At 36.7% G+C, this 11474-nt stretch overlaps 2 long non-coding RNA genes across 2 annotated transcripts; both read left to right on the top strand.

Annotated features, from left to right (window-relative positions):
• Nucleotides 1-2167: 2167 nt before the first annotated feature.
• On the top strand, nt 2168-3192 carry LOC131769524 (uncharacterized). The gene is made up of 2 exons (XR_009339052.2): nt 2168-2316; nt 2951-3192. It is a non-coding gene; the product is annotated as an uncharacterized lncRNA (long non-coding RNA).
• A 6735-nt stretch (nt 3193-9927) lies between these two features.
• On the top strand, nt 9928-11229 carry LOC131769520 (uncharacterized). Its single transcript, XR_009339047.2, has 2 exons — nt 9928-10125; nt 10981-11229. It is a non-coding gene; the product is annotated as an uncharacterized lncRNA (long non-coding RNA).
• Nucleotides 11230-11474: the final 245 nt, after the last annotated feature.

Raw genomic sequence — 11474 nt, 5'->3', positions numbered from 1 at the left:
TTTCTCTCCCATAGCATTGTAGCTTCCCCTTACACTTAATGAAGTGATTAAGCAAGAAAACTTTTCTTATATTACGTTCTACACAAGTTCTACGTCTCACTTCCTGTAGAAAGGAATCACTCCAGAAAGTAAGAAAGCGTAAAGTTCAAAGTCCAACTTACTGAGACGATTACGTTTTATGCGTCCGTCAGACATCATCGAAGCCAGAACATTCAAGAGCATGATGTTTGAATGCGCGATAGCAGACTAGAATTGTTTAAATGGATACGCTATAAATTGAAACCTTAAAATTAAATTTAAATTGTTGCCTCCATTATCATGTCGGGCTTGGAGTCAAGTGTAATCCACGCTATTTAATTGGATGAAAGACCTACTTATGAAAATGCACTAATGGGAGTTCTTTGCGATAATGAAGACGTCGAGCTCTTCATAGAAATCAGTTAGTGTTTGTGTTCTATGGACATACTTTAAGTGATTTTTGTCATAGTACAGGTGTCAAAAAAGGTTTAGTAATGCATCAGCAAATAAAACCGGTATCAATAAAACTTTAGCATTGGTGTCTTCAGGACGCCATCTTCACGACTCCGTCCCATGCAACGTTACAGAAACTTTCCCAGGTAACAGTGCTAATATCAGGCTGAGAGTTTGGCTGGCATCGATTCCACAGATCAGAGGTGAATTCAACACTCTAGTTATCGACAGTTCGTGAAAATCTGCAATTAAAATTATCTCCGTACCTTCTCGATGTCTTTGGAGACGACTGGGCATTTGTCGTTACTCAGAACTTGTCCGAGGAGGACAACGAGCTCATACTAAACACTTTTATGTGAAATTTCTGTGTTGATCAATAAATATATTCTTAATACGTCCCCAATAGGTCCCCAACCATTTCGATCCAATTGCAATCATGCCATTAAACCACAATGAGAAAAACCATCCCTTCCAAAGAGAAGGTGGAGGACAAAAGTATTTTTATTAAAGATGAAAGCTCTACCTGTTTCTACACTCTTTTCCATGGAGAAACCTAACTTTAAAAGATTTTGCTAAGAAAATTTCCAGGTTTCCGTTAACATACGTTTTTCCTGAGGAAGTATAGGAGTTTGATACAAAGCAAAAGCGGTGACGGTTTTCACACCTTGTTCTATCGAGTAAACTAACTTTATTAGATTTTCCTAGAACAATTCTTGGTTTCCTTAAAAAGTACCTTTTTTTCCTGAGAGAAGAATCTGAGAGAAGAATTCTTCTGCGACAGAACAGTCCTGACGCCCACTCAGGACGCAGCCATCTGCGCTGTATTTAATTATCATCATTATTACTTTTTTTTGGGGGGAAGGGGGGGACAATGAATTATTTGACCATTGAAAAGGACAAAATTTTTCCTCTTTCGCATAAACAATAGTTTCTTGTGTGATTTTTATGACCTAGAGCTAGAGCCTGTTTTTGCAAAATATTACTTAACTGAAGCCATCTGTACACCACCTCTGTCATATGATAGACGAAAAGGCAACATGATTTGACAAAAAACGCAACTAGTGCAAAAGTAAGTGCTTTGGGGGAAGGAGCGGGCTAATTTCCCAGGAAGTTAGGAGTCATTTAGATCAGCTGCATGTTTTCTGAGTTTTCGTCAAACTGCCGCCATGTTGAAGTGGGCTTTAAAGAAATTGCTCTTTTGAACGTTATTTCGAAGGTGTTGATGGGCAATTATGGAAACACGCATGTTAAAAGCACCATTTCCTGTTGTCCCTATTATCAACGTGCAACTGTTTCAGAGAAATATTTTTTGCTAGTGTTTATTTTTCCTTTTGGCATAATTTGATATGTGCAGTCCACTCATTGCATCGAAAAATAAACGATTTTTCACCATCACAATATGGTAAAGAAGACATCATCCCTATTTTTATAACTGATTGACTACCAAAACTGCCTGTGTCTTTATTTTTGACTTTTTTCAAAATTCAAAGCTTTACTCTCAGACTAAAGTTTGACATCTCTCGTAGGACGCCTTTTTGGATTATTTATACAGTCTGAAATAAAACAAAAAGCGCGTCGAGGAAACGATTTTGGCGTCAGAACCTCTCTAACGAGAATATTTCTAAGAGTATTACACAATAATTATGGGCAAGAGTCCTCTATAAATTAGAGCTCGTGAATGGACATCATTCAGAAATTGAAGGCCATTTGGGTTTCACTAACTTCTCAGAAATGGACAGTAAGGCCGTCGTGTTGGTATTTTGCGTCCTGTTGGCAGCTAGTTTTATGTCCGAAACAGAGGCCGTTTACAGCCAGAACCCGGACAATAATGGAAAGAGATCATTGGTCAGTTTGTTATATTGTATTTTTTTCATAATTCTTTAAATCCCCTAATTTTCCAGTTTATGGCCTACAGCAGTGCAGTCAGTTAGAAATATCACTGAACTTTTTCATGAAACAACCAGCTTTAGCGGGGTTATTGGTGACGTTTATGGGTCTCGAACTTAATCAAATTGGAATTGATGAATGGCCTTTTTCTCTAAAATCGGGATGATAAAAACTGAGGTCAGATAGAACGAGGCCAAAGCTTACGCTGCTGTGATGTTAATCCAAAAAGAAGAAAGGGAACATTTCTTCTCTTCAAGCCGTGCCAGCTTTAGAGTTCCCATCAATTGTTATATTTGCTATCTTAACTTGTTTATTCTTAAAGAATCGATGTCACATTTCATAGTTCTCGAAATATAAAATCTACCATATATCAGAGATGAAAATACAAAAAAAATTAGGTTTAGTTTGCAGCTCGTAAGTCATGAGGTATCTTCAGTTACTCTTAACTTAGTTAAACGTTACTTTTCATGACATAGTGATAAGGGTGCCGCAAATGACGTCATAATACTTTTAAAAAGTCATCGATGAATACAGACGAGTATATTTTTCTTCAGTCAACCCTAAAGAATGAACTGTTTTTACTCACTTGCAGAAATTAGGCAATGTCCGGAGGAATATCAGGAACCTGTGCGCTTCCATGAACGATGTTTGCAAAACGGAAAGAGACGAACTGCAGGATTTTGATCAGTTAAAGAAGTAAATGGATTGCTGGTTGAGTTAAACCGATTACAACTATTCAAGGTGTTAAATGGATAGAAGAGTGAACTAAGCTGACTAGAACATTTCAGAGGTGTTGAAACTCTCTTGTAAAATCAATAAAATTGCGTACAAGAATTTTCTGACGATTTTTTTTTATCTCAGAAAATTGAATATCCTTTTTCTATCATAAGGCACTAATCGAGGAAAAAACGACCCTTTCATAAAGGGGACTGTCTCGATACTCGTCATAAGTAATTAGGTCGATGATGTTTATCTGTTTATCTGCCATAAAAAATGCACACGTTTTTTCTTAGTGTTTCTATTGATCTTTAAAAAACTGGTCATCCTATGTTTTATTTATAAGACCGCGATCAACCAATATAAGAGACCCCTCAATTATAAAGGACATTGTCACGATATTCATAATTATTGATGCAGTCGTCAATTAACAAATACAAATTTAACATATTCAGCCGTTATTTGTCCAAGAGCAAGTAAAAGACCGACTTTATTAAGTCAACGATCACAATACCACGGAAACAACAAAAAGAACCCAGTCTCAACTCTAACGACTACGTTGACTACAATCCACGCACAGGGCATTTCTAAAACCTTAAAATTTTCGCGTGGCTCAAAAACCAGTCTGAGCGCAATGACACTGATGATAAAAGTTCTTGCCATTTATTTGAATTAACCAATTAAAAGCCAAGAAGCGGGTGATAAGATCAGGTGCTCAGATGGAAGCGATTGACCATGAAGCTGACCAATTTGGACATACTCGAGTGATACAGTCAATGATACCACGATAAAAATTGACCAATCATCGCCATGAACCAGACACAGGCCCCATCGAGACTATACCGGATAAAAATGAATGTGAACGAGCAACTTCAACCTCACGTTAAATTTGGCCTACCATCCTCACCAATCCAAAAAAGAAAAAAATGAGAAAGCAAGCAAAATTTTTGGTTCTGAAACGCTTTTCCAAGGGGTATTTTTTCACCTTTTTATAGAAGCCGGGTTTGTGTCTCATTGCAAACATATTGAAAAGGGAACTTTTCTTTATTCTGACATGACAACCCCTAGTATTCTATGACGGAAAAACTGCTTTCGTATATGCAAGTTAAATCCAGTTTGCAAGTGCGCTGCTTAATTAAAACGGGTAATATTGTCTCTTGTATCGTTAAATCCAGTTGGGTGACTATGTGAGTCTTCCTATGTGTTTCTGTGAGCGTTTGCTCCGTGTGATAAGAGTGTATATTTATGTAGTATCAGGTAGACTGTATAATGATCTTAGTGTTTAGTTGATCATAGAAGTAACTCCCTCACGAAGAATTAGACTGACTGACAGACTGACGCCTTCTAGTATATAATACTTTTAATTTTCATACTATGGAAAGGCTTTGTAGTCTAATCAATCCCTATTCTGACAAAAAGTTTAATTGTTACTCGGTCGTTTGGCAGACATTGGCTAGACTAGGCTGCACAGCCATACAGACATACTGGCCCTTGAATGCTTTTAAACGAAAGACTCTAGTTGATCGACCTCTGGTGAATAACCTTTTGAAATTCAACCGTAAAGAAACCCTTTTGCAGTAATGCTCATAGTTTAATAAAAAAAAAACTCTAGGCTCCCTCGATCTTTTCTGTACCTTGGCTACCGAAATCTTTACCATTTAAGATACAAATTTACGAGGAAGGGTTCCTTTAAAGCGGAATATTCCTGAAGCCCATTCAAGATCGCAGATATGTATGCCTTTTAACCTTACAACATCTTGTCAATTTGTTTTTTCTTTCTTTTTTTTTTAATTTCGGGTAACTAATGATTTGAAGGGTAAGATCAAGGAATTATTTTCGCTAAGAATCGTGTCGCAAATGAACAAAATGTTCGATATCATTTATGGGACGATTAATATGATCATTACATTTTTAAAAGCTAGGGAAGTACTCCTTAAATTTGCTAACCGCCTTTATTTCCCCAAAAAAAAATTAACAGAGCTAAATCTGCGTTTTTTGTAGCTCGACAACCTCTTCATCGTGTCTATGTTAAGTCATGAACGTAAAGTAACGCGTTTCGTGAACGTGCAACTGTACAAATCATTGAAAGCCAGTTAAATACCAGTAGAATCAACACTGATATATAAAAAAAACCCTACTAATACAAAAAAGTGCTTTTAGGAAAGCTATGAGCTAATTTCCGTGGAAGGAAGTAGTCCGGTAATTGTGGGGTTTTTTTTCCATCTGACTACCGCCATTTTGAGGTGGGCCAAAGGAGATTAGTCTCTCAAATGTTATTTTGTCGTGTAGGTTGATAGTAGATTAATTGGAGAAACATTTACTTAAGTAATGAACATATGTCCAAACGCTCTTTAGCTGTCGTCCCACTCAACACTATCTTATATTATGGACAATTAATACTACCTGTCATCAACCTGCTCGTGTTTTTGAATAAAAAATGGAAACCTTTCTTTTTTCGTTTTGTTTCTTGTATTTTTTTTAATCATCAAATAAAATGTTACCCAACAAAAGCAACCTAAAAATAATTATCTCTATTTTTATTACTAATGGATTAAAAATAATGCATGTCAACTTATTTCTGACCTCTCTAGCATTCCAACCTTAACTCTTAAACTACAGTTTGATCTTATCTCCTGGGGCGACTGTTGGGGCAATTTACTAATCCTGAGATAAAACCGTTTAAACACGCCACGGAAACGATGTTGGCGTCAAAACAACTCTATTCAGCGCATTTCTTTCAGTATTACATGACAAATTATGAGCAAGGCTCCACTATAAATATGGGCTAGTGAACGGACATGTAATGAAGGTTTCACTTACTTTTCAGACATGAACAGCAAGACTATCACCTTAGTATTTTGCGTCCTGCTGGCGGCCCGTTTAATGTACGAAACAGAGGCAGTTTTTAGTCAAGACTGTAACTTCAATGGGAAAAGAGAACTTCGCTCGGTAAATTTCTTTAATTTTTTTTGTGTGACATGTTTGCTTTGTAACCATGATGCCTCACGATCATCCGTTATTCACAATGTTACTGCTATTAACGGAGCCAGTTAATATGTCAGCTTCAGAGATCTTGTTTGAGAATAAAATTTTCTATCTTCGCTGAACGATTGATGCTAGATTTCATTTTTCTCGAAATCTCATCACGCAAATGCCACCTGGTTCAGCCACAGTACACAGAATTGCAATAGAAGGGAAAAGTTAGTTAGTTAAGAGAAATCAAATAACAAAATAAGCAAAGAAAAAAAGATGCAATATAAAAAGAAATCAAATAATAAAATAAGCAACGAAGCAGAGAAAGTATAAAAGACAGAAAGAGAGACAGAAGACAGAGAGAAGGAAAACTCAGAGATAATTGGCAAGGTTAAAAGTTGACGACAATCATAACTAAATAGGTTTTTGTTTTCTTATGGCTTGCTTGGTGGTGGTTTACTTGAGTAACATTAGAAATCAGGTGAGAAAGATTAAGTTAAGTATTTCACGCCACACATTTGAAAGTTTCTTGGTGATTTCCTGGCAGTTCGCAAGTTGCAAGGTGTTTTCCATTTCCCCTATCTTTGCCGACTGAACTTTTGTACAGTAGAGAGGAGGTAAATCTTGGTCCTTTTAAAAGTCATCCATGTATGCCTACAAGTAAATGTTTCGTCAGCTACCTCCAACCGATCAGCTGTTTTACTTACTTGCAGTTTTGCCGGAGGAGACACGCAAGGAAAACATCTACAGGATTTAAATCAGCAAAAGATGTAAATTGGATTGATAATTGAGATCAGAAGACTACAACATTAAAAACTTCAAAATGGATTGCTGATTGAGTTAAGCTGACAACATCTTTTCAAAGGTCACAGTTGAAACCTTCTTGTAAAACAATAAAGATTGCTTACATGTATTTTCTGATTATTTTACTTGATTTGATTCAGATTATCCTTTTTTAATAGTAAGACCGCTATCAAAAGGAAAAAAAGACCCCTCAAATTATGAAGGACACGCACTATTCATAAAATTAAATCTGTAGGTCGCAAACAAATATTTAAGCCGTATTTTTTCCCCTGATCAATTGAAAGGAAGACTTCACTGAACTTAAACACCCACAGTACTTCGGAAAATACATAACAAAACGCAGACACGACTCCGACGACTTCATTGACTACACTGCTTGCCAGGGGTACGCCCGAAAAATTTAGATATCCGCGTAGGTAGTTAGAGGACTGCTCTTTACTCTACGACATCCATGAGCAACGTTCTTGCCCTTTTTTGGACTCCGACGACTTCATTGACTACACTGCTTGCCAGGGGTACGCCCGAAAAATTTAGATATCCGCGTAGGTAGTTAGAGGACTGCTCTTTACTCTACGACATCCATGAGCAACGTTCTTGCCCTTTTTTGGGGTGATCCAAACAAAAGACAAGAATCGGTTGACAGGATCGGGTGCTGCTTATGGCAGAAGCCTGCAGAAAAGACCGCCCGAACACAAACGAGTGTGGAGAACAGGGAAATGTTGTTGGTGATATCGACAGTCACATTAATGACCTGGACCCATTCACGTATCGCTCTTTTGACAGCGACTCTTGTCAATGCCTGGTCTACAGAGGGAACTACTTTCAGGTAATGATCCTACACAGATAGCAACAACGACAAGAACCAGTACACGACAACGTAATACTAACGAAAACGAAGATAGCCAGTTCAGTAAGGACTACTCGAGTCTTAAAGCTAAGAAAACTGGCCAATCATTTGTCATGAACCAGACATGCGACCAAGTGAAACTGTAGCGGGTGAATTCAACCGTATTCCGAGTCAGGCTTACCCATCTACACTAATCGGAAAAAGATGGAAGAAGTAGCGAATCTTTTTTTGGGGACTGAAATGCTCTTCCGAATGAATAAATTTTAACGAAACTGAGTCTTCGCTTTTCGTGAAAGTAAGTTATACTAAGTGTACAAGTGGACTGTTTAATCGCAAAAAGCAGTATGGTCTGTTGTATTTTGAGATGCAGTCGGATGACTGTACGAGTTTTACTCTGAGCAATGGGACTCCAATTTCCTTAAAGTTACCCAAGTAAGCTTAGCGTTTAGTTCAGTTAGCTTTTAGAGATATGACTCCTTTAGTAGAACTACACTGAATGATTGATACCTTCTAGTATGTGCTGTTTTTCACACCTGTTCTATGGAGGCTTTGCGATGTAGTCAGTCCTCACGCTTATACTGAAATGCTTAACAACGGTTTACACAATCATTTAGCAGACATTGATTAGACGGACTACACAGCCACCGCAGTCTTAACATGTTTTTACCTAAGCATTTGGCAGACATTGATTAGATGGACTACACAGTCACCGTGGTCTTTGAACGTTTTCATACAGATCAATCTTCTGATGGACAATTTTTCTACATGTTGTATGCCCACTCTTTAGGCAGATTTTGTTCGATGATGCCCGCCCTTTAGTCCAAACCCGTATCATACTCTACTATTAAGCCAACGGGTATACCCCTCCACCCCCCAGCGTCCCCATCCCGCTGCCTTTCATGCAAATTGCAGTCTTTCTCTTAACCACGGTTAAACTCTATACCTCTTCAACGTCATGCAATAATAAAGCTGGAGGAACGAAATTTTTTTGTTTCTTTGCTTTTTTTAGAATTAAATAACTAAATGTATGGATACACATATGTGAACTACGGATTATTATTTTTTTTTTTCAGGCCTTATTTTCACTACTGCTTAAGAAGCGTTCATTACTGCGAAGATCGCTTTCAAATTCATTTTTCATCATCTTTAAAAGCTGAGCCTGTTTCCGCCCTCTTATCTTTCGTATAATCTTACTCTGGCAAATTTAGCGAGAAAAACGCCAAGTTTCTTTAATCTTTTCTGTACCTTGGTTGTCGAAATCGTTACACTTAAAAATACCTTTTTACTAAAGAATGAACACTTACGATCGCAGCGATTAATGCTTTCAATCTCTCAAAACCTCGAAAGTTTTTCAATTTTGGTTAACCAATGATTTGACGGTTAAGATTCAATAATAATTTACTTTGAATAGATAAAAATGGCGAAGAAACACTTCACAAAGAAAAAAAAAAGGTTTCGCTTTCGGACGTTCAGTTTCTGGAATAATGACTTCTTTCTTAAAGCTAACGCCAAACCCCTAGCTCAAGCTATTGTCTCTTTCTTACATTAACGACCAAAAGGCTAGCACATATTTTTTACATTGTTAGTAAAATCAATCATGATATAAAAAAAATTAAACTACAATGCATTACAAAAATAAGTGGTTTTTCGAACGCTATGACCTAATTTCCTTGGAAGGCACGATTTATGTTACTCTCATTTTCCGTCAAACTGTCGCCATTTAGAAGTGGACTAAAGAAAATTGATCTTTTTAACGTTTTTTGAACGTGTAAATGGGCGGTACATCAATTAGAGACGCATTTACTTCTTAAGTACTAAACAGATGTTCAAACACTATTTGCTGTTGTCCCAATCAGTACTATCTTGTACTACAGGCAATTAATGTTACCTTTTATCAACCTGCTCGTTTTTTTAAAATTATAATGGAGCCTGTTTTTTACTTTATATTTCTGTATGTTATTTTATCATCGAAAATTAAACGTTGCTCAACAAAAACATCGCAATAATGATTATCAGTATTTTTATCACTGATTTATCAAAAAGAATGCTTGTTAACGTATTTAGAATTCTCTGGTATCTAATGCTTTTGCTCTTTAACTTAAATTTGACCTTGTCTCGTAGGGCGGCTGTTAGGACATTTGATACATTCTGTGGTATATTAAATATTGGCGTCAGAGGAACCCATTTGAGGGCATATATTTAAGTATTAGATAACTAAATATGTGCAAGGGTCCACTATAAATTTGAGCTCGTGAGCAGACGTTCATTTAGGTTAAAGCCGTTTATCTTTCACTTACTTTTCAGAAATGGACAGCAAGATTATTATTGTAACATTTTGTGTTCTGCTAGCAGCCAGTTTAAAGTCCGAAACGGAGGCAGTTGCAAGTCACAACCCTGACTTTAATGGGAAGAGATCATCCGTCTTGGTAAATTTCATTCTTTTTTTTTTTTTTAAATGAGATTTTTTAAAATGTGTTTTAAAATTGCGTTATTTTTTAAATGACGCCCTACAAAAATGCAGTAAATGATAACGTTCATTGAAATCCTTTATACGTTTGTGGATATTAGATGGTCCGGGTCATCGATGGCGTGAAAAGGCACGAGATAAATTATATTTGAGTTATTACATGGAACACTTGGCATTCGCACTGAAGATAGAAAAAAGTTGTAGCTGGACAAAAAAGGACCGGACTCGCTCCTTTTGCAATTAAATCCCACGAATAAGAAAAACGTGATAATGTGAACATTACTTTCATTGAAATTGTTTCGGCTTCAGAAATCCTATCTGAACGTAAAATTTGCCCTCTCTTTCAGCTCTTTCTTGAAGGACTGATGTTTGATTTCATACTTCTCGAAATCTGATCACTTAAGTGCGACTTGGCTTAACCATAATTCGGAATATAAAAATTTTGCAATTGAAGGGAAATTTCAAGGCAGCAGTTTGAAAGACAGATACATTGTAGCAAAGAAAGAAAGGAAGAACGGAAAAAATAATGAAAAATAAAGAAAGAAAGAAAGGAAGAAAGAAGGAAAGATAGAGAATGATAAAGGGAAAGTGAAGATAGTCGGTTTCGTTTTAGATAATCATGATCACTTTCTTGTGGCGATGTTTTGCGGTAATTTATTGATTAACATGACGAATCGGAAGGAAAAGAGGTGGTCTAGCATTTTAAGCAAGAATCAGTATCGCTAGGAACAAAAGTCATGTATACATGCCCACGAGTATATTTTTCTTCAGCTAACCTTAAAGAATGAATTGTTACGTTTTTACTCAATTGCAGAAATTAAGTAATGTCCGGAGGACTATTAGGAACATGTGCGCTACCATGAACGATGTTTGCAAAATGGAAAGAGACGAACTCCAGGATGTTAATCAGTAAAAGATGTAAACCAAGGATTGCTGATTGAGTTAAGCCACAAGAGCATTTAGAAATAGAAAATGGATTGCTTATAATTTTAAGCCGGAAACGAAAATTTTAAGTTTGCAGTTTGAAACCTCAATGTAAAATTAATAAAACTGCGTGGCTGTATTGTCTGGTTACCTCTTTCTTTTTGACAAACTGCACATCATCTTTAATCATGAGAACGCGACCAACAGTAATAAAATAACCTTAGTTAATTTAGAAGATGACCTCATGGGGCGCCATTCTCTGTTTACGCTGTGTGAATTAGTCGATGTAATGACCTAGATATTGCTCTGTGAGAAGTTTTCATATTTGCTTCGGATTGGTGGGGAAAAATTTAGGCAATCACGAATAAAATATACCGATAGTTT

Source organism: Pocillopora verrucosa, chromosome 9 (assembly GCF_036669915.1).
Source record: "Pocillopora verrucosa isolate sample1 chromosome 9, ASM3666991v2, whole genome shotgun sequence".
In the NCBI taxonomy this organism is placed as follows: domain Eukaryota; kingdom Metazoa; phylum Cnidaria; class Anthozoa; order Scleractinia; family Pocilloporidae; genus Pocillopora; species Pocillopora verrucosa.
Note: the sequence above shows the minus strand (reverse complement) of the source record. Positions and strands in the feature narration are given on the sequence as shown.